The sequence below is a fragment of the Cervus canadensis genome, chromosome 4 (genome assembly GCF_019320065.1).
Source record: "Cervus canadensis isolate Bull #8, Minnesota chromosome 4, ASM1932006v1, whole genome shotgun sequence".
Taxonomy (NCBI): domain Eukaryota; kingdom Metazoa; phylum Chordata; class Mammalia; order Artiodactyla; family Cervidae; genus Cervus; species Cervus canadensis.
In genome coordinates this window covers 85,254,892-85,278,812 of record NC_057389.1, presented here as the reverse complement: position 1 = coordinate 85,278,812, position 23,921 = coordinate 85,254,892, and the positions used below count along the sequence as shown (strand labels likewise).

The window sequence follows — 23,921 nt, the reverse complement described above, 5'->3', positions numbered from 1 at the left end:
TTTCGTTCCTTTTTGAGGCTGAATAATATTCCATGTGTGTATATACCACATTTTGTTTATCCATTCATCTGTCAAAGGACGCTTGTCAACTGTTTGCACCTTTAGGCTACTATGAACATGGGTATACAAATGTCTCTTTGAGACTCTGGTTTTAGTTCTTTTTGATTCTACCAGAGGTAGAATTGCTGGATTATATGGTAAGTTTATTTTCATTTTTTGAGGAACTGCCATCCTATTTTCCACAATGGCTGTACCATTTCCACAGTGGCAGGGCATCAGTTCAGTTCAGTTCAGTTCAGTCACTCAGTTGTGTCTGACTTTGCGACCCCATGGACTGCAGCATGCCAGGCTTCCCTGTCCATCACCAATACCAACTCCAACTCCCAGAGCTTGTTTAACTCATATCCATCAAGTTGGTGATGCCATCCAACCATCTCATCCTCTGTCGTCCCCTTCTCCTCCTACCTTTAGTCTTTCCCAGCGTCAGGGTCTTTTCCAATGACTCAGTTCTTCACATCAGGTGGCCAAAGTATTGGAGCTTCAGCTTCAGCATCAGTCCTTCCATAGGGGTTCGAATTTCTCCACACCTTCACCAACACTTGTTATTTTCTTTCTTTCTTTTTTAATAATTGTCATTCTAAAGGGTGTTAAGTGGTATGTCATTGTGGTTTTGATTTGCATTTCCCTAATCCAAACTAATTATTATTTTTTAAAATATTTATTTATTTGGCTGTGCTTAGTTTCAGCATGGAGATCAAGATTTTTAGTTGTGGCATGAGGGATCTAGTTCCTTGACCAGGGATCAAACCTGGACCCCCTGCATTGGGAGCACAGAGTCTTAGCTACTAGACCACCAGGGAAGTCCCAAACTATTTATTTTTAATCCAATTTTGCCTGAATCAAATCATCTGTCCTTTATTTCTTAATAATATGGACCTTTTCCTCCTTTTTTGGTAATACTTAATCTTTGCACTTTGGTTTTTTTAAATTGTGGTAAAATACACATAACACAAAATATACATTCATAACCATTTATAAATGTACAGTTCAATATTGCTAAGTAAATTCACTGTTGTGACCAAACATTACAATGATTCAAAGAACCGAAAGGCTATTAAAAAAGAGGAAGAAGAAATATGTGGATCCTCAGGCCCTGAAGATGTTCACACACTTTAGCTCAGCCTTGGCAGAGACATGCATTCATCTAGAGCACTGCTGATGTTCTGGGCTCTGTGCCAGGTAGGAGGAGGCACTAAGTGAGTGTAGTCTGGTCTCTGCCCTCAGAATTCAACCTCTGTGGGAAGTAGTTACACCCAAGGCTTCTGTGGGCCCAGTGGGCCACAGTGTCTTCAGGTACAGCATAGAGAAGGCAGCACAGATGAGGTGGCTTGTGAGCTGTGCCCCAGAAGAAGAGCAGACGTTTGCAGGTGTGTGAGGGCAGAAAGGAACTGGTCTGTGCTGTTGGGCTGTGGCAGCCCCTCCATTAGCACTTGGTAATGATTAATGCCTCTCTTCCCTACTTGACTATAAGCTTCATGAGAGCAGGGCCGGGTAGTCTCGTTCACTGTTGAACCTGCTCTGCCCAGCGCAGACAGGGATAAAACGGATACTTGCTGAATAAATGAGCAGGGGAGGAGAAGGAAGAAGGGAGAGGAGATGTCTCATTCCAGAATCTTGGCCATGAGAGGCAGACAGCACGGCTGTACTCCATGGGGAAGGGGATGGAGGGAAACATCACAGGGATGGTGGAGATGGGGGCATGCCAAGTACTGCACCCCAGGAGCCAGGGGAGCAGGAAAGTTTGAAGACCCAGGTTTGAGAGAGCTGAAGGGCTTGACTGCTGGACAGGGGGCTGGGTGAAAGGGGAGAGACGGGGGTGCAGGGTCAATGGGAGGAGAGGGGTCTCTCACTTTATGATATGTGGATGGTCAATATGAAGAAAATAGGAAATGCAAGTCGCTGACAAGGATGTGAAGCACCTGGAGCTCTCATACACTGCCGGGAGAGTACTCTTCCAGGCTTCAGACAGCACTCTGGTTGCTGGCTGGTTCAGGCTACCATTTGGGCCAATCAAGGGAACCATAGCATCTGCACTTGGACTATCAGACATAAAATACTTTATGTCCAGAGCAATTTCCAAGATGGGCCTGAATCCAGGGGACATGGAACAACCAAGAGCCCAGAGTTGGCTCTGGACTCACCAGGCTCCAAACTGTCAACTTTGCCCACATGCCTCCATGGACCTCATCTCACATCAGAGAGCTGGCAGGACTTCAGTCAGCAGAAGGTGGACTCTGCTCTTTTCTAGCACACATGGTGCCAGCTCTGGGCACCGTGGTAAACTCCATCAGGGTATGCACACCCCGTCAGGCACCAGCATCTGAGCCCTCTACCAGATGAGCAGCACGTGTGCCAACACAGAGCCCTCACGGGATAGCACTGCTTGACACCTGCGGAGCTCCAGGCTGAGGGAAGGACTCTGTGTGTGATCTGTATTTTTTTGCATCTTCCTTTCCAATTTGGAGGACATTATCACTGAGTTACCAATTGCCACTTAACCCACTGTGGGGGAGCACAGAGAAGTGTCCAGCAGTCCTGGATGCGGCTGCAGCAGGGGAGGAGATGAGCACAGATGATGCAATGAGGACTTAATAGAAGGCAAGGTGTAATTGGGAGCCACATTGTGAGTTCTCACTCTAAGAGCTGCAGAAGTTCAGAGGAGTAAGGGGTCAAGTACAGGGAAAGGGGCCAAGGAAGGTCCTGGATCAGGGCCCCCAAGGTGGGGCACAGAGGACAGGGAAGACCAGTACAGGTGAGGGAAACAACTGGGACCTATGTGCAAACCTGTAGAACTTAAGAGCTAGCCAGGCCTGGCCTCATGTGGAAGAGCCCCACAGGCTGCCTTTTGACCCAGAACAGAGGCCACAGACAGCAGGCCTCCCTCAGCTTTACATGGAGCAAATGCTCCTTTGCCCTCAGCCTGACCACAATGCCACACGAGCTGCGTCCCACTCATGCTGGCCTGGAAACTGGGAAGTACCTGGCATGGGGCCCCTCCACTTCCTCCACATGAATGCCTAGAGCTCCAAGGGGACCGGAAAGGGGTGATTTTTGTGGTCAGGAAATGCCTGTGGCAGCTGTGGACACCACAGGCCCTCCCTGAACCCGTCTGAAGTGGAGACCACATTCCCAAAGACTTTCAACTGCCTGAACTCCAGCTCCAATCTCTTGCTTCTTCCTGGGAGGTTCATCGTGGCATGGCAGGTAACAGGCATCTTTCCCCATGTCCATTAGGTCCCTCAGATCCAAAATACTCTAAGCTCAAAGGCAGAACACTGAGAAGCAGAACAGAAGACATGAAGTTGTGGTTTAGCTCAATGGTTTTTAACCTTGGCTGCACACTAGAGCCACCTAAGGAACGTCTTGAAAGTACTCATGTCCAAACACTTCAACAGGCACTTTGCAAAGGGGGGACCTAATGGCTAACATGTGAAAAGGTGTTCAACTGCATTAGTCATTAGGGAAATGCAAATTAAAACCACACTGTGATATCATCACACACCCACCAGCATGGCTAAAATGAAAAAGTTAGAAAACACCAATCACTGGCAAAGACGGAGAGCAACCAGAACTCTTATACATCACTGAGAAAGTATAAATTGGTGCAGTCACTTTGGAAATTATTTGGCATAAGGTACTAAAGCTGTACAGACTGATTTTTATACTTGCCCAGCAACTCCATGTCCAAGTACGGACCCAAGAGAAACGCAAGCAAATGTCCTCTAAGACACCAATGAAGGCTCATAGCAGCAGTAGTCATAATAACCCCAAATGGCCAAGTACAACCCAGATAGTCAAATACAGAGAAGCAGAGGAATATCCACATGGTGGAACACCCTATAGCAATGAGAATGAACTAGCTACAACAACTACAAGCAATTGTAAGATAGCTTTGATGAACCTCACAAACATAATGTTGAGCAGAAGAAGCCAGATATAAAAGAATATATTCTATTTGATTATACTTACATAATATAAAGCATAAAACAGGTAAAACTAAATTTCTACCATTAGAAATGAGAATGGCAGTTATGCTTTGGGGCACCAGGGGATGAAAGTCATGTTTCTTGATCTGGAAGCGACTTAGGATAAATTCACTTTGTCAAAATTCACCAAGCTTTACACTCATGTGTTTTTTTTTTTTTTTTTTTTCCTCTCTCTTATTTTTTTGCATGTATATTATCTGTCAATAAAGACTTAATTTTTTTTTTTAATAAAAGCCCAGATCAATCCAGTCAGTATCTTTGGGGTTAGGATGAGGTCCAGGCATCAGTACTTTCAATATTCTAAATAACTGTAATGTGAAGCCAGGATTGAAAGCCATTGGTTTAATTTCTTGGGAGAAGCAGATCTATTAAGAGGCTGTAAAGGGTCTTGATAAAAGGCACTTCCAGCTCGGTGGAGTGGGATGCTGGGGTGAGAAGTCCAACTTTGTTGATGCGATGAAGCCTTCTGCCTGGGCAGAGGAAGTACTGCAGTATGCTGTTGTAATGTGCTTCTTCCCTGGCACGGTCTGCTGAAAGCTGGTTGCGTCAGTTTGCAGTGGTGCATCATGGGAATCAAGTGGGCCCTGGCCCCTCCTCAGGCAAGGCAGGGTGGGTAGGTTCCATTCAAGGTGTCTACGTTTGTGGCTAACAGCCCACTCTGGGCTCTAGATGATGCACAAACTCTCTGGCCTCTGCGTCCAGATTAGGAACTTGCGATATCTTGCTGAGGATGACAGCAGGCTTGGTGCATGTGCCTGGGTTCAGAATTTTCCTTCTATTCCAAGTGGTTAGTGGCAGCCGCCCAAGCAATGGCTGAATTCTGGCACACCCTAAGCTGGGCTGGATGAAGCACAAGCTGGAATCAAGATTGCCAGAAGAAATATCAATAACCTCAGATATGCAGATGACACCACCCTTATGGCAGAAAGTGAAGAAGAACTAAACAGGCTCTTGATGAAAGTGAAAGAGGAGAGTGAAAAAGCTGGCTTAAAGCTCAATATTCAGAAAACTAAGATCATGGCATCTGGTCCCATCACCTCATGGGAAATAGATGGGGAGACAGTGGAAACAGTGTCAGACTTTATTTTTGGGGGCTCCAAAATCACTGCAGATGGTGACTGCAGCCTTGAAATTAAAAGATGCTTGCTCCTTGGAAGAAATGCTATGACCAACCTAGACAGCATATTAAAAAGCAGAGACATTACTTTGCCAACAAAGGTCCATCTCGTCAAAGCTATGGTTTTTCCGGTAGTCGTGCATGGATGTGAGAGTTCGACTATAAAGAAAGCTGAATGCCAAAGAACTGATGCTTTTGAACTGTGGTGTTGGAGAAGACTCTTGGGAGTCCCTTGGACTGCAAGGAGATCCAACCAGTCTATCCTAAAGGATTTCAATCCTGAATATTCATTGGAAGGACTGATGCTAAAGCTGAAACTCCAATACTTTTCCACCTGATGCGAAGAACTGACTCATTGGAAAAAGACCCTGATGCTGGGAAAGATTGAAGGTGGGAGGAGCAGGGGACGACAGAGGATAAGAAGGTTGGATGGCATCACTGACTTAATGGACATGAGTTTGAGTAAGCTCCAAGAGTTGGTGATGGACATGGAAGTCTGGTGTGCTGCAGTCCCAAGGGGTCGCAAAGAGTTGGACATGATTGAGCAACTGAACTGAACTGAAGCAAACTATGGGCAGTTTGGAAAGGACATGGACTTACACACTACACAAGTGTTCTGCCTGCTTGGGGCCCATCCACCCTCCCAGAAGTGCATGGACCTTGAACCTTCGGCTATGGGAGGAGTGCAGAGAGGCCCCAGAAACCTCCCCCAGCCCTCCAGGGTCCTCCACTTTCTAGCCAGGGGCTGGTTCCTCTGGCCATGTTCCTACATATCTGTCTCCCAGCGGTGCGTTTACAGAGCAAGAATGAACAGGATGGGGCCTGGGGCCTCTTGCACCTCTGTTGGGTGGGACGCTTCAGCTCACTTGGCTGAAGGACACAGAGTGGTGTAGGTTGAAACAGAATAAGGTAAACTGAAAAAGGCTACATCACTTGAGGGTAGTCACACTGAAAATAACAAACCCTTCTCCAACTGCCCTGTCCCCACTCCTCAAATTATTAATAAAATAATTTTATTAATAAAAAAAAGTCCTTAGAGGTAAGAGAATCATGAATAAGGAAGCCAGGGTATAAGCATGTCTCTCTACTGAAGCTGCAGCCCTTGATCTCCCTGGCTTTGGGCTCCTTCCTGTGAGACAGGGCAATGCCTCCAGGCCTTTTCCTCCTGCCCAGGAGGGCTGAGGGTCCAGGAGTCTGCTGGTGTGGGTCGGGGAGGTTGGGCCCTGAGGGCTGTGCCTGTGCTGCCCCTGGCTGGGACATCAGCCCCCATGTGCCACCTCACCACCCGTCTGTGAACTGCCACAGTGGCAACCTTGGCCAGCCAGAGTGACACTACCCCTTCCTGTCATCATCTTTGAGAAGTATTTATGATACATTTCCTTTTTCTGCTTTAGGAAATGGGTGGCCAGGAAAAATTCTGCTTGAAAGGGGTGCATAAATTCACCAAGGGTGGACTGGACAGCAGGTGAGGAGGTAAGAGAATCCAGAGAGCATTCCAGAAGGTGAGTCGCGAGGGCTGAGCTCAGAGGTGCCACGGGAGAGCTCGGCTGCTGTAGGGTGTGAGCCCTGATGCTGCTGCAGGGCTGTGGGGCTCACTGGGCTCTAGTGGACAGACAAGCACATGGCACTTCCCAGAGCAAAAGCATCAGAGAAGCTACTGACCGGGAAGCACAGAGGCCTGGCAGGTCTGAACTGAGGGACTTCTAATGTCACACTGGGGGAATCCCACTCAGAATTGCTCTGGATGTCCCCCAAATACCCACTTTACCTTAGACCCAGCAAGGATCTGTTATGCAGGAAGGGATTTAATCCTTTTCTAAAACCCCTGATATTTTCCAGCCTGTGATATAATTTCTGAAAGTCATCATAAATTCTCTCTCCTGGTTTCCTTCTATTTACGTGCTTATTTTCCTTTTCAAAACACTTCAGTAACATTTCCCCACATGAAGACGTCACTAATGCCATACCCTCTACTATCTATTCTGCTTAACAACTAGGAAGTGAATTTTCAAAAGCCCCTGAGTAACCCAGAGATGTCAAGGAGCTCACAGAGAACATTTTAAAGAGGATGCTCAGGGCTCATGCAGGGACCATTATTGTTTTAGAAGCAAATCAGAAGTTTCTGTCTGGGCAGGGTCCCGGTAACGAGCAGAGCTTAAGGAGGGACTGTTTCCAAGGGGGTGAGCAGCATGGAGGAAAGGAGAAACACCTTGGAATCAGTGACAATGGGGAGCTGTTACCATGGCCTGGAGGGAGGAGGAGGTGGGACTGTTACTAGGACCCTGAGAGAGCAGAAAGAAGGGCTGCTGCGAGTTGCAGTGGCTTTAAGGAGAAGAACACAGTCCTGACCTGAGGCCTGGCAAGGGAGGGAGCTGGCGGGGCTGGGGGGCGGGGTGGATAAAGTACCCTAATATACCCCAACATTATTCTCATATCTCCTGCAGGGGCCTTCATCTGGCCAAACCCAACTGGAAGCACGAGGGCATGGAGCCTGGTTGGTGCAATCCACAAAGGTCAAAAACTGGGAGGTGTGGGAAAGGGTAGAAAATGTATAGGGGCAGGCTGGTAGGGGGATACCCTGCATGTGTGCGTCCTAAGTTACTTCAGTTCTGTCCGATTCTTTGTGACCCCGTGGACTGTAGCCCGCCAGGCTCCTCTGTCCATGGGATTTTTCAGGCAAGAATACTGGAGTGGGTTACCATGTCTTCCTCCAGGGAATCTGCCCGACCCAGGGATCGAACTCGCGTCTCCTGCCTTGGCAGGCAGATTCTTTTCTGTTGATCTACCAGCGAAGTCCATACCCTGCATGGTCATCTAGTTTAGTAGCCATTTAAAAGGAGTAAATTAGAAGTTAATGAGCTGTAATATGGCCCCCTCACCACATATAAATGGGAAAAGAGGCAGTCAGAGACAGAGATGTCCATGAAATAAGGTTTAAGTAATTTTGGTATAGTGATCTGCATCCTCAACATGAAGGGGGACAGAGAGCTTTACTTAGTTTAATAATTCCAAAGTAAACATGTATGTTCATAAAGAAGATTCTAAATTATCAATAACACATTAAATGTGGTCACTGTACTACTTAACTGAGCTTCAACAGGGAAAGGAAGATTATAACACAATTTAGAGATACCATATATCCACTCAAGGAGATTCCCAGGTGGCACAGTGGTAAAGAACCCACCTGCCAATGCAGGAGATGTAACAGACCCAGGTTCAATCCCTGGGTCGGGAAGATCCCCTGGAGAAGGAAATGGCAACCAACTCCAGTATTCTTGCCTGGAAAATCCCATGGACAGAGGAGCCTCGCAGAGGGTTGCAAAGAGCTGGAGACAACTGAGCACACCCCCCCCCCCCACACACACACATCCATTCAAAAGAAGTGTAACAAACTATCATTAAACATGTCAGGTTATTCACATGTCTCTACCTCCTTTCTCTCCTGAAGTGTCACTAAAAATGCCAGTCAAGAAGTAAAATGGTAAATATGCTCAAGAGCAAACAGAATGGTAAAGAGACATTAGCGGATGAGAGACCTCAGCAAACTCTGGGAAACTGGAAAGCAGATGGAAGAATGAGGGAGGGCTGATATGGAAAAAGTTAGTCTCTTAAGGGCTCCCAGAGGGGGAGACTGACATGAGGCAAGCCACTTCTGTCTCAGAACCGTGGGGGAGCTCAGACCTTGGGGAGACCAGGTATTATGATGGTGGGGGTCAAGTACAGAGAACGTAGGGAAAGGAACCAGGGCCATTGTTTGGAATCCTCCCAGATCCCACGTCATACTCTGTCCAACACAGCAGGAGACTGCAGACACTAAATGGGAGAGACACTGGCAGAAGAGAGGGCAGATGGACACAAGGATGTAAATGCAGGAATGACGGCAAGTCTACATACCCCAACTTGCCCAGGCGTGTATCATCTTGTACCACAGTATAGTGAATTTCAAACATGGCTACAAAAATTTTTGACACTTTTTGAGAGGGAGGACTCTTCCCCTTTCCTTAATCTGGATGGGCTTGTATTACAGGGGAAGTGATGTTATGTGACTTCCAAAAGGCCCTGCAGCTTCCGTATTGCTGGCAGGAACATTCACACTAGAATCCTGAGCTACAACACAAGAGGCCCAACTACCAGGCTGTTGTCCTGGGGAGGCCATGGGTCGTCTGCCTGGTCTCCAGTCCTGCTGCACCCAGTCTTCCAGCTATCCCTGCCGAATGAAGAACCATGTTGGAAGTGGATCCTTCAGCTGCAGCTGGTTCCAACTTTCAGCCGTCTCAGACACTGTCGAGCAGAGAAGAGCCATGCCTTTTCCCAATTCCTGACTTGCATCACAACAAAGTGGTTGTTGTTCATGCTACCAAGTATTGGTGTGGTTTGTTAGGCAGTAATAGTAATTGGAACAGGAGTTAGAACCCTTCTCTTGAGAGGCCGTGTGGCTCTAGAGCAATGGTACTTAAGGAGGTAATTTTGCTCCCCAGAGAACATTTGGTGAGGTTTACTGACATGTTTGGTTATCACCACTCTGGGAGGAGGGTTACTACAGGCACCTGGAGAGCAGAGTTCAGTGATACCACTAAACATCCTACAACAAAGAATTATTTGGCCCCGAGTGTCAACATGCCGAGGTGGCGAAAGCCAGCTCTAGAGAAAAGAGTCTGACATTTAGAGGCTTGTTAATGAAAAGACTGGCTTGCTTCCTAGAGTGATGCCCCAGTCAAGTTTTCCCCAAATACAGTTTAATTCAGCTTTTTATTGCTTCACTCATAAATATCAATAGATATTTATGATATTTGAGGAAAACTTCCAATGTAGAAGAGAGAGAGAGAGAAAAAACAAAAAGAAGCCAGGTGGAAACAAAGACAATTTAGAGAATAGAAAAACATTAAAAACTAACAGACAAATGAAAAATAAGTAATACCTTCAGAGAAATAAATGGGAGATAGTGTATCCATAAAACAAGACTGTAATATTATGAAAAAGAAGCAATCAGAAACAAGAATGAGTATTTGTATATTAAAAATATAAAAGCCAAAAATTTTAAAAATCAAGAAAGTATTTCCAAAAGGCAAATGGAGGGGAAATAAAAGAGAAAACATAAGAAAATTAGATGATTAATCCAGTAGGTTCAACAGGCAAAACAGAGGGGAGAAAATTATCAAAGAATTAATTTTTTTCCCCTAGAACTCAAGGACAGATACATCACACATGACTTAGCACAGCGGTAAAGAATGTCTACATTCACTATGTGTTGAGTTAACCAAAAATCTTGTTAGTCTTACTGGAAGGATGGAAGAAGAACTGGAGGTGGTTTTGTAGGTGAGCTCAATTCTCAGATACCACAAGAAGTACACAGAGGTCTAAAACTGGTAAATCAAGAAATAACATCATAAATAGAAACAGAAAATAATAAAAGGGTTGAGGGGGGTTCCTCTGAACAGAGTGGGGCAGAAAAACATCGAGAGAGGATTTTTATTAATATTATAAGCCTCTATTTTGTTTAAACCATATGCGTGCATTATTTTGATAAATTTGAAAAAATAAACATTTATTAAAAATGAATCCAATAAACAAATTGCAGTGTGATGGGATTAAATTTAATTATTTGGAAAATTCACCCAGGTGGGCAAATCATGCCCCAAGAATGCTCAATAAATTGGCATGGGCAGCACAGAGCTCATTCATGTGGAAGAAGTCTCCTGATATCACTGGTCAGCAGCTGGTGGGTGGGAGCAGGGGTGGGGACAGGGGGGTGGCAGAGCAGCCCTTGGGCAGTCATTACCAGATCCCTTTCCCAGCAGGTTGTATTTCTTGGGAGACCCTGCCCTTGAGCGTGGATTCTGAGGGTGGGCCAAGAGCTGAGCCCGTGGCTGCAGCCCCGCCCCGCAGGTTGTCTCCGCAGCCAACCGGGACTATATATATACACTCCTTATCATCTGATGGGTCACCATATCTCCTACTAGCGGCTCCCCAGGTTGGCAAAGTGGGGAACGTGCTTGTGAGGTCTGGGGCCTTACCTCTGAGGTACATTTAAATGGGCACCAGCCCTCAAGCCTAACCATCCTTTTCCTTCACCCACTCACTGACTATTATCCCTCTCCCTCTCCACTACCTTCTACCTCAATCCTCAGGAGCTTTGCCCTGGAGATTGCTCAGTTGGCCTGCCTGAAGTTTGTTTTCTCTTTTAAACCTTTTCAACTGTTACTTCCTTTTAAAAAATTACATCATCATTATATAAGTGTGGATGAAAAATATTGCCTGCCATATCAGCAAACAAAGGATGCTATGACCATCAAGCATTACCACCACTCCCAACAGTGAGCCTGAGATACTGGCCAGAATACTGGCCTTAGACAGCTAAGGTGCATATCAAAGGAATGATTTCAATGAGCCTAGACTCTTGCATGTTCCCATACACAGAAAAGCGCTAAATTCATTAACTCGAGGTGTCTGATTTTCTTTAATTAACAGTAATTTTTTTATGTCCTTACTACCTGCTTTTTGTGGCGAAACTCCTTTCTATCCTGGCTCCTTCCTTACCTTACCTCTTTGAGAACAGTCCCCCAGAGCTATCTCAGAGGCTGACACCCAGGCTTGAAGTCCTCATAAAATCCATGGAATAAAACACAATTCTTTCAAAAAAACAAAACAAAACAAAAAAACACAATTCTCATTTAGGCTGCATTTTTTTTTTTCAGTCAACATAAGTAAAATGTATTCCTTGCAGAAAAGTTTTAAACTGTTGAAAATCATCTATAATTCTAACTAGCCAAATAAAATCAATATTTGTCTATGAATTTGCAGAATGTTTCCACGCTTCCTCACAGGTACCCAGGAAAAGTACTACTGGTTCATGTTTCATCTGAATACCACCAGCACTCACTACATGTTGGACCCTGAGCTGGGCCTTTAGAGGTGTTAATTCCACTAAATCCTCACAACTCTTCAAGGCAGGCCTTATTATGCTCATTTTACAAGCAGGAGACAGAGGCTTAAGGAGATCATATCACTTGCCTGAGTTCTCATGTGGGTTAAGAGACTGATCTCGATTTAAACCCACTAGGCTGAGTACAAAGCTACTTTCCTTGCGTGTTTTGTTAAGATTTTTCCATTTTTCTTTTTCTCTCTGTTGGGGTGCATCTCACAGGCCTATAAGGCCTGTACTTGCCCAGTTTCAAGACTGAAGAAAGAGCCTGGAGTCAGTGACAGAGACATCAATGATATAAATGGATAGGGGGATCCATCTTACAAATGTGAAGCAAAGTCCTGGAGCAACACCCCCCATGTGATGGTGAGCAGGACAAGGAGGCAACCTTCGCTCCTGGTAAGGGGAGACTGCCTGTTACAGGGGGAATAGAGAGCAGGTTGGCTCATCGGATACCAGGGAACCTAGCAGAGGGGCACGCCCTTCACTGCCTCTTGGACAAGAACAATCTCTAGCTGGGGCCTGTGGCAAGCAAGTATATAGGAAGGTCAGTCATGTGAATGGGGTGTAGGTGAAGCAGGCACTGATCTAGCATGGCATGTACAGAGAGCAAGAGAATAGCCATTCTGGGCTTCCCTGGTGGCTCAGTGGTAAAGAATCCACCTGCCAATCTATCTGACATGGGTTCAACGCCTGTCTGATCTGGGAAGATCCCACATGCTGATGAGCTACTAAGCCTGTGTGCCACAACTACTGCGCCTGTGCTCTAGAGCCGGGGAGCCGAAACTACCAAGCCCACGTGCTGCGGCTATTGAAGCCTGTGCGCCCTAGAACTCGTGTTCCACAAGAGAAGTCACCGCAACGAGAAGCCCTGGCATCACAAATGGAGAACAGACCCCATTCTCTGCAACTAGAGAAAAGCCTGAGCAGCAATGAAGACCCAACAAAGTAGCAACAAAGCCAAAAATAAATAAATAAAATTATATTTAAAAAACAAAACAAAAAAGAGAAGAGCCCTTCTGAATGGCCTGACCATACACTTTTTTTTTTTTTTAACCTAGCAATACATGTAAACATTATTCTTATCAATATATATACACCCCTGGGCCATGCTGCTGCATGATGTGTCTTTGTGTAGATATGCCAGATTTTAAACAACCAACTCCTTTTTGTTGGGCTTTCCAATGTTTCCTTTTTTCCTATTATAAACAATGCAGTTATAAATATCTTTATTCATCCACCTTTGCAAACATGTGTTTATTTCCAGAGGATAAATTCCAGATGGGAGAACTGCTTGGACAAAAGCTAGATACATTTTTAAAAGGGGCCCCTTTTCCAATCACATCAGCAGTACACATCGTTGCACATTCCCCCCACATTCATTATTTACTGAGTATTTTCACTTTTTAAAATTTGGACTGTGATTTAACACAGAAACAGAGACCCCTCTATGCTGGAAGCATCCTAGTATATTCCTCTAGACTTAGAACCAAACCATTCTTGCTTTTAAAAAAAAGAAAAAGCCCATACACTCTGCCAAGGCCCGCTCTGACTTCAGCAGGCGGGGCAGAACCTCCAGAGAGACCAAAGAAGAGGAGAGGCCTGGAGGGAGGAAAGCAGAGGAGGAGGACCAGGCTGTGGGCCCATGACTGACTGTCGTGGGGGAGGCTGCCAGGTTTTCCCAAGGGAAGCACTGTCCTCCTGGGTCTGAAGACTGCATAGCCGCCTCTGCTGACCCATTCCTCAATACTTAGCTGTTCCTCACTGTCCCCAGCTCTCACTCTAACCAAGAAGTCAACACCAGCTTCCGCACCTTCACTTTATTTGTCAGCCAACACTTTCAGCCCTCTGGGTCTATACTGAATACATTTCAAGGCCTTTTAAGTTGAGAAGTTTTAAACTAGACACAGTCTTATTGTTCTTTTACCTTGATGTTGTTTTCCTTCAACAGGCTGCAAACTGGCACCTGTAGGTAAAAAGGAAAGTAAGTGATTAAGGAAGCGCACTAAGGGGGAGCCTTGGGGCAAAGTAAACCTGAATGGAAGTTGAGTGATGAGTGCTCATCTGTGGCAACTCAGCTGTGAGTTGGCTGCATGTTGGTCCAAGGCAGAAACAGGCCCCTGACATCCACACAGGGGTATTCTCCTGCCCAGGGCAGTTCTTTCTCATTTGGCTCATTGACACTCTTTTGCTGGCAGAAACCTTTTTCCCCTCGTCTCAAAGTCTTATATAAACAGTAAGTGGTTCTGTCATACCTTTTTTTTTGCGGGGGGTGGGTGGGGGTGGGCATGTCATGTGGTATATGGGATCTTAGTTCCCTGACCCGGGATCAAACCCATGTCCCCTGCAGTGGAAGTGTGGAGTCTTAACAACTGGACCACCAGAGAAATCCCCATCATATATTTTTATTCATATATCCATTCACGAAATATTTACTGAGCACCTACCATATGCCAGGCACTGTCCTGGGGCTCTAGAAATATAGCACGAGACAAAACAGATGAAAACCCTGCCCTTGTGGAACCTGAAGACCAACCAAATAAATTAATTAAATAGTAATCAGAAAAGTTAACTGCTCTGGAGGAAAAACAAAGCAAAAGGTGGTAGAAGGAAATGTTGGAGCAGAAGGTGGAAAGGAGTGCTAAAACTGTAAATACTGTAGCCAGGGAAGCCCAGATATCTGAGAAGATAACTTGTGAACAAAGACCTGAAGGAAAGGAGGACATGAACCCTGAGAATAAGTAGGGAAGAAGCTTCCCAGGTGGGGTCAACAGCATGTGCAAAGGCCAGAAGGGAAGAGCCTGTCTGAGATGGTAAAGATCGGAGAGGAGGGGAGTGTGGCCAGGGAAGAGTGAGTGAAGAGGAAGCAAGGGAGGGGAGCAGAGAGGCGGTGAGAGGCTCCAGAGTGTGCAGAGCACTGGAGTTCATCAAGCGCTGACCTTGAGCTTTGACTCAAGATGGGGGCTACTGGAAAGTTTTACACAGAGAAGGGACACGATGTGTCTCACACGTTAACAAGGTCACTCTGGCTGTGTTGAGAGTAACCTGGGGAGCACAGGTCAAATCAATTGGGAGGATACTGCAGAAATCCTGGAAAAGACAATGGTGGCTTGGACTGGAGAGGTAGCCTGGGGCGGGGGACAGGTATTGAGATCTAGTCAGATACTAGAAAGTAGAGCCAACAGGATATGTTGATGGATTTAGAAGAGAAATATGAAATAAAGGAGTCAAAGAGGACTCTGAGATTTTGGCTTGAGAAAATGAGAAGAAGGAATAGTCATCTGCATGCAGAAGCCTGACGATGGAGCATGTCTGGCAGGGAGATAAGGAGCTCAGTTTTGTTAAGCATGAGATGACTTTTAGACACTCAAGTGGAGAGGTGAGTAGGCAGGTGGATATTTGTGTCTGGAGTTCAGGGGAAGAGAGATCCAGACTGGAAATGAAGATTTGCAAGCGCTCAGCATGTAGTTCTTACGAAGCCATGCTATAGGAGGAGGTCACCAAGGGGGGTAACTGTCAATATACAAGCTGCCTTCAGTTCATGAAGACTGTGTGTATGTGTAGTTGCTCAGTTGTGTCCGGCTCTTTGTGACCCCATGGACTGTAGCCCGCCAGGCTCCTCTATCCATGGGGATTCTCCAGACAAGAATACTGGAGTGGGTTGACACGCCCTCCTCCAGGGTGATCTTCTCAACCCAGGGATCGAACCCACGTCTCCCACACTGCAGGCGGATTCTTTACCGTCTGAGCCACCAGGGAAGCCCTCATGAGGGCTAAGCTCCATTCAATTGCTCAGCAAAGGAGACTGAGAAGGAGTAGCAAGTACAATAGGAAGGAAACCAGGAGAAAGGGTTTTGAGGAGATGGAGCACTTCACTGTGATAGGTCAAGTCATATGAGGACAGAGAATTAATAACTGGATTTAGTGTCTTGGCAGCACAGGCGATCTCGGTCAAGGGCAGAGTCAACGGAACGGCTGGGATGAGAACCTGACTGGAACAGGTTCAAAAGAGAGGAGCCCAAGTCATGAGCTAGAGGACAGATGGGGCTGGCAGCCTCAGGAGCTCTGGAAGCGAAGGGGTAAGGGATGATCAGATAAACTGCTTCTAGCTTCACTTCACTCATTTATAAGCTGTAAAGCACAAAGCTGGCACTTCCACAACACACGTAACAATTTGGCAGCTGCTGTTACCAAGCTGGACCAGGTTCTCCATGTTGCTGAGCTTCAACCAGTTCTGGTCCCCAGAGAGAGTAATCAGCTTGTCTCTAGACTCCCAAGATGTTAATCCCATTTTCTCCAGGTCACCTCGAGCCTTAGGATCAATGCTCACAATTTCAGAGGGCTCCTGGACAGCCTGGTCTGCTTCTTATAGACCAAGATTTTACTCAGGTCTCTTCTGATGGGAAGTCAGAGGAGCAAGAAGGCAGGGGTCCTGCCCCTACAAAGCCTGCCTTCTGGTGGAGAGGACGAATAACCACCCAGAACAGATGAGCAGCAGGTCACTGCAGACATAGTTAAGTGCAATGAAGACAATAAAATGGGGTGAGGGAAGGAGAGAGAATGTAGGAGGGGCTTCCTTCAGCCCGGGTGTGCGATCAGGAGGACTTTCTGGCAGACGACATTTCAGATGAGACCCAGGGAAGCCTGGCGTGCTGCAGTCCATGGGGTTGCAAAGAGTCAGATACGACTGAGCGACTGAACTGAACAGAGGGCAGCTCATTCTCCTCAAACTGTCCCCAATCCCACACTGCTCTTAAGCTTTCAAACCTCCCAAGGCTAGGTAGGGACTGGAACCAGCTAAGTACATGTCCAAAAAGAGATATTCTCTTCTTTCTCTAATATATATTGTGGGGATTCTTCTCTCCATGATTAGAAAATACACACATTTTTTTTCACTGAAAGATGTGGAAATACTGAAAACAGAAGTTTCAATTCCAGTACCCTGAGATCGTTATTGCTCATACTTTTATTTTTACTGTTCACATTTGGTGTGTATCTTTCTAGACATTTTTCTACGCACATATACACAAATTTTTAAAAAATGGGATCATGTTGTATATACTGTTTTGTGTACATTGTTTTAGTCATGAGTTGTGACTAAATTATAAGCACTCAGATAATTTTCTTCTCCATACGATTCTTAATGGCTGCATAGTATTTCATTGAATGCATACTTTTGTCATATTTTATTTAATTCCAAAACACTGGCCATTTAGATTGCTCCCAGGTGACTGCTACTATGAGTAAATACTATAATGAGTAATCCTATATGTATCTTTGTTCTTTAGTGGAAGAGGCTTGCAAATTTCTCATTGTCTCCTTGGATTAAGTGAAAATGTCACTGCCCAGTGGGAGTGCCACAGATGTCGTGGCATCAAGAGGCAGCCTGAGGCTGAGGGCAGAGGGCGGGCAGGGCTGAGCCCTGCACCCAAGAGCCCCAGAGCCTGATTTAATCCTCTGACATAGCCCGGGCCTGACTTCCTCCCTAGAGGACCTGAGGAGTAGGAAAATAATAGGCCCCTCCCATAGGCCAAGTGAAATCCAAAGGGATTCCCCACCTGAGCCAGGAAGGGGGTGTCTCTCTCTGACCTGAGCACAGACAGCACCACCCCTCCCTTGAAATCCCCTCGGGGAAGCTCCTCCGTCCACCCCTTCCTGGGGAAAATATCTGAGGGGTCAGGCAGGCCGTCTTTCTTTGGGGCAGGGCTGCTGGGGAGTGCTTGTGAAAGAGAGGGTTCTACAGAAATAGGAGCTCCTCTCTTACTCCTGATCCAGCCTTGCTCCCGAATCCCTGAATTCCTCAGAGGAGCCAGCAGGGACAGTTTGTGCCTCCCATGTGAGGAATGTCCTCAGAGACAGTGAGTTCTGGAGTGAGTGGGAAAAGCACAAGCCCAGGAGGTCATCAGACCTGGGTTTGAATCTGAGCTCTGGCACATTTCAGCCTCATCTTGAGCAAGTGACTTCACCTGTGGAATGTAAGCTCTAGGAGGGAGGGACTTGGATCTCCCTTGTTTACTGTTATATCTGTAAAATTTAGCATGTAGTAGGTGCTCAATAAATCCCATGCCAGGTCAATGTATGCTCCTTTTGGAGCCTCAGTTTGTTCATCTGTAAAATGGGGTGATAACACCTCACTGGTTTGTTGTGAATTAAAAAATAAAACATGGGTAAATACTTAACACAGTGTCAGGTATTCGAGAAACACTAGCGGCCAAAGCCCTGGAGAGGTGCTTCCACCATGCTCTGCACACGGCGCTGACATGAAGCTCTGCAGTTCACCCTTGTTAGAATTAGTTTACTCTGCTCACTACTGCATCCCAAACGTGCCTCTGGTGCGGTACACATTACACTGTGTGTGCTTGTCCAAGTACCCCGTTAGGCTTAGGGCAGTTTAAGGACAAGAATTCTGTCTGTATCCCCTGTGTCTCTGAACAACAATATGAAGTAATAAGCAAGGTTGTTATTCCCATTCTACAGATGAGGAAACTGAGGCTGAGAAAGGTTAGATGCCTTGCCCTAGTTGCACAGACTGGGAGTGGCAGAGCAAGATCTAAACCCAGTTCTGATTTCTGGGCCCCTGCTCACTTTTAGGTGACTCTCTTAACAAATAGAATGGGGGTAAGAAGGAAGCAAGCTAGTTCCCAGGGCCTCTGAGGGAAAAGGCCAGCAGAACTCCAAGAGGAGTGGGGTCTTCAGGGAGCTGGAGAGTTGTCAGGGCACCAGCAGTCACCGGAGCCCCCTCTTACCCTCCTATGGATCACCATGCATGCAACAGCTGCAACCCCCAGAGGCCCGTGGCTTAGCTGGTCTGCGACAGGCTGATGCAAAGGTGGGGACCCCAGGCAGCATCTGTCAGTGTGGGACCCAGCCAGCAAGGGGACTTAGGTTTCTCCTGCCCAGAGCTGATGGTCTTGGCCCCAGCAACAGGGGTGGCAGCTTCAGGGTATCTGCTCAGGGATGGCCTGAATTCAACTATGCGGCAAGACAAGCTCCCTATCAGACCACAAGCATCTTGATTTACTCATCTCCATGACCTTAGGATCCTACCGAATGAGTGAGAGCCCCCAGCCTCCAACAGTGGCGACTAAGGGAGAGGGAGCAGTTAGACGTAAACCAGGGATGTGGAGGGAGGAAACAGGGACCAGGCAGGAGGGTTTTAATGACCAAGAACAACCTCTGTCTCCTTTCCCCTTTACTAAACTGTACGTTTCTGGAGGGCAGGTCTGTGGCTGATTCATCTGTGTCTCTACCACACCCAGTAGAATACTTTGGTATTCGGTAATAGCAACTGAATTGTAGCTTACTGAGGTATAGCTGGAAGCCAGTATAAAGGATGACAGACGGCATTGGCTCTCTGTGCCGGGGTCATCCCGGAAAGGGCGGTCCTGCGAGTCCAGTGTCCTGACCAGGACGGCCCCAGAGAGGGGCAGGGACTCTTCAGCTGGGCTATTCAGGGTATGTGCCTCCCTCCCCAAATCCCACCCAGGTGACTAACTCTCCTTTCCCCAGCCAAAGAAAGACCACCTGGGGGGGAATCTCCTGACTCTGTGCGTCTCTCTGGTGACAGAAACAGACTGGGTGTATGGTGTAACATCCTTGTCCTGAGGAATGTGGGAGGGCTGTGGGCCAGGAGAAAGAAACATTCAGAGCAATTATCTCTTCTTTAAAGTAAAACTGCTGCTTTTGCCTGAATGGTCAGATCAGCAGGTTCTTTTTCCACCTGCCATTCCCACGGTATGTGGTGTTGTTTTTGTGAGCTCAGCTGTGTCCAACTCTGCAACTCCATGGACTTTAGCCCACCAGGCTTCTCTGTCCATGGGATTCTCCAGGCAAGAATACTGGTGCAGGGTGCCATTTTCTCCTTCAGGGGATCTTCCTGACCCAGGGATTGAACCCATGTCTCTTGCAGCTCCTGCACTGGCAGGTCGATTTTTTTTTTTTTTTTACCACTGAGCCACCTGGGAAGCCCCTGCATGCATGTGTTACATGGCTATAAATAATCCTGGTGTTGCATACTTAAAATAATGCCTTTCTTCAATCCTTGTTGGCCCGTCAGTGTAAACTGTGTTGCCCTCTGACGATGTGCTTTGTACAGGGCTCGTCTCTACAAGGCCAAACTCAGCATGCATTTTATCACTTGCACAACTGTACAGCCTTAAGCTTAAGCCTTAAGACTTAAGGCTGAAGGTATCTAGATCCTGTAGGGGGACACCCTGGAAATCACATACAACACACATCTATCCACATGGCCCTAAATTAAGTCTATAGGATTAGGTCTAAGCTCAGACAGCAGCCAAAGGCCTCCACACTATGGCCCACTTTACCTGCCTAAAAACACCCTCCCATCTTGCACTTCACTTACTTAAGTAAGTGAATGTGACTCACATGAGATGCAATTACCTGGACCAGCCAGTGTGTCCCAAAGTGTGGTTCCCAGACCAGCAGCATCAGCATCAGCCGGAAATTGTTGGAAATGCAAATTCTCAGGTCTTACTCCAGAGCTACTGAACCAACATCTCTGGGTGGGGCCCAGCTGCCTGTGTTTTCAAGTCCTCCAGATGATTCTGACATGTGCTAAAGCCTGAGAACCACCTGGATGTGCCATTCCCTAAGCCTGGGTTGTCCTTCTCAGGCCTTCTCTGCTTGTTGTCATCTCAACCCTTGTCAAAGTTCTGCTCAATCCTATTCCTTTCAGGAAGCCCTCCTAGTCCCCTGAGCACTGGTGAATGCCTCTTCCTGAATCACACAGTCCCTTTGTCATTCCCTTCCCCATCAAGGTAAAATGGATTCTTTTCTGCTTTTTCTTCTTCTTTTTTTTTTAGCATGTATTTTCTGCTTCGTTTTACAGCAAACTGAGCATTTGTTAACTGCATCCCAAACTGATTTCACCTTAACACACACACACACACGTTACTCTGAAAACATCTTTGAGAGTAAACGCCGCGTCTTCCTTTGCTCGCTCTGTCAACAAATATTTACTTCCAGAGATAAAATGTGTGGTCACCCCCAGGAGCACAAGATCATACAATATGTACTTTCTTGGTGTCTGGCTTTTTTTACTCAACATGTCTGAGATTCATCTGTATTGTTATGTGCCAACATAGTTTGTTCTTTTTCAAATTGCTGTGGTGTATTCCACTGTATGCATATGACACAACTTACTTATCCATTCTGTTGCTGATGGCCACTTGGGCTGTTTCCAGTTGATGTATAAGAGGATATACACACTCATTCCTACTGAGTACATACTTAAGAGTGGAACTGATAGTTTATAGAATGAATATAATCTCAGCTTTAGTAGATACTACTAAATAGTTTTCCAAATTTCCAAACGCTCAAATTTATACTCCTATCACCAACATATGAAAGTGAAAGTCGCTCAGTCGTGTCCGACTCTTTGGGACCCGATGGACTATAAAGTCCATGAATCCTCCAGGCCAGAACTGGAGTGGGTAGCCTTTCCCTTCTCCAGGGGATCTTCCCAACCCAGGGATCAAACCCAGGTCTCCCGCATTGCAGGAGGATTCTTTACCAGCTGAGCCACCAGGGAAGCCCACCAATACATGAGGATTTGCCTATATTTGGTATTATCAATCTTTTAGGCTTTGGTCCTTTAGGGTAGATATACAGTGTTATACGTTCTAACTTGCAAAGTGACTATTTAGACATCCACTTTGAACATGTTCTTGCTCAAGGCCTTTGCTGATTCTGCCTGTCTTTTTCTTATTGACCTACAGGCGTTCTTCATATATTCTGACTACAAGTCCTCTGTCACTGAAAGTATCAGCCTGTGGTTTGCCTTTTCATTCTTTTAATGGTATCTTTTGATGAACAAAAGACCATGAAAGTTCAATTTATCTATCTTTTCATCTATGACTATTGCTTTTTGTACACTGTTTAAGAAATCTTTATTTTAGGGGCTTCCCTAGTGGCTCAGTAGTAAAGAATCCACCTGTCAATGCAGGAGACATGGATTCGATCCCTGATCTGGGAGGATCCCACATGCCAGGAGCAAGTAAGGCCAAGTGCCACAACCACCAAGCCTGAGCTCTAGAGCCTGGAAGAAGCCATAACAAGAGAAGACAGTGCAATGAGAAGTCCAGGCACTGCAGCTAGAGAGTAGCCCCTACTCACCATAACTAGAGTAAAGCCCACGGAGCAACAAAGATCCAGCACAGCCAAAAATAAATAAATAAAACAAACATAAAAATAACTAAATTCTTTAAAAAAGAAATATTTGTTTTAATGTCAATAAATCCAGTAAACACAGACATAATCACAAAAAGCTAATGTTTAAAAATACAAAGAATTGAAAAGACAAAGTCTGACTGAGTGGGAGAAAGACTGCATTCGTCCATGAGGGTGTGCCCACTTGAGTGTGACATGCAAAGCCTGTGCTTCATTCTAGGATGTGATGTAGGCGAGAGGTGAGTCTCTGATCAGTTCAACAAGCCGGTGTTGGTGTCCAGTTTGGATAGGGTGCTGTGCCAGCTCTGAGAATGGCTCTGTGGGGACAGGGGGACCCTGGCTGACTGGCTCAAGAGAAGGAACCCCCCACCATCATGTGTGTTAAACTGGGTCCAGCCCCGCAAACCCTGGGGGTTTCCCCTAGTCCATGCCCTGCTCCTCCTCCTCCATGCTGAAACCTGCAGAGAGAGCAGTTTTGACACTTGTCCAGCTGGCTTGCGATGGGGGAATTCTCCCCTCTTCGAGTCACCACAAACAGAAGGAGCTTCACATCACAAGCATGGGACTACAGATGATTGCATGTTTGTTTCACTATGCTGCATCACTTCCAAAATCCCCTGCGAGGCTTTCAGATGAAGTCTAGATCCCAAAACTTCCCCCATGTTTCCCCCAGTTTGAAGAGAACAATACCCAGGGAATCACAAGCTGCCTCATAAAGCTGACTTCCCCAAAGAAAATAAGAGAGATCTCAGACTCAAGGTTATAAGTATGCAGTCCAGAATGACCAAGCCGCCGCCTCTTCTGCTGGGGGGTGGTGGTAGCAGGCTGGTGGCCCCTGTCACCTTGCCAACAGGACCTTGGCCCACCAGAGGGACACAAGGCTCCTCCAGCAGAAAGGCAGTTCCAGATATACTCAGTATATCTCAGATACACTCTGAGCTCTTGGGAGCTCAGAGATGTGGTGCACAGGCCCCCAGCATCACTACCTACAGAAGCACTAGCCAGGTGACAGACTTCATTTCTGACGTGTTCACACGACGGGTCTTGGGGAAAACCACAAAGTGGTCACAGCAGCAGCACCCAGTGCCCTTGTTTGTCCCGGTTCCTACTCCTCATCACTACCTTCTCCCATTCGCCGTCCTCTCATAAGAACTCAGAACTCTAGGGTGAGATTAAAGGGCTCCTTGAAATCCACAAGTGGTATACAAAATCCTGGATGTTCATGAGTTTTCCTGGGGAAATGGTCCATCTATTTCCCTAGGTTCTAAAAGAGGTGTGTGACTTAAAAATTGCTGAGAACCACTGAACCAAGCCCTCTATTTAAAGATGAAGGTAGTTTACAGTATAAAGTTAAATTACACTAACGACTTAAATGCATCTTTAGCTAACTGTATTTTCAAAACAACACCTCAGGAAGGAGAATGCTTAACTGAAAGCGCATTTCTAAGGGCAAAATTGAAGTACAGTTGAAACCTGAGGTAGGGAGGATGACACTGAGGCAAGAGGCCTTCCTGCTATCCTTTCAGCCACTCCCACTGGTGCAGAAGATTGGTTTTTCTGTCTAGATGGCTTCTTGAAGGCTACTACAGGAGAGACAGGCATTGCCAAAAGAGACATAGGAATTTCTCAGATGAAGCTCAGTCCCTCA

At 46.3% G+C, this 23,921-nt stretch overlaps 1 protein-coding gene across 1 annotated transcript in view; it reads right to left on the bottom strand.

Moving 5' to 3' along the window:
- The window catches only part of RAD50 (RAD50 double strand break repair protein), a 247,961-nt gene that overhangs the window by 195,697 nt on the left and 28,343 nt on the right, over positions 1–23,921 (bottom strand). The window contains exon 3 of the mRNA XM_043466015.1: positions 14,013–14,051. The gene's annotated coding sequence lies outside the window, so the exon portion shown is untranslated. The remainder of the gene's footprint in view (positions 1–14,012; positions 14,052–23,921) is intronic.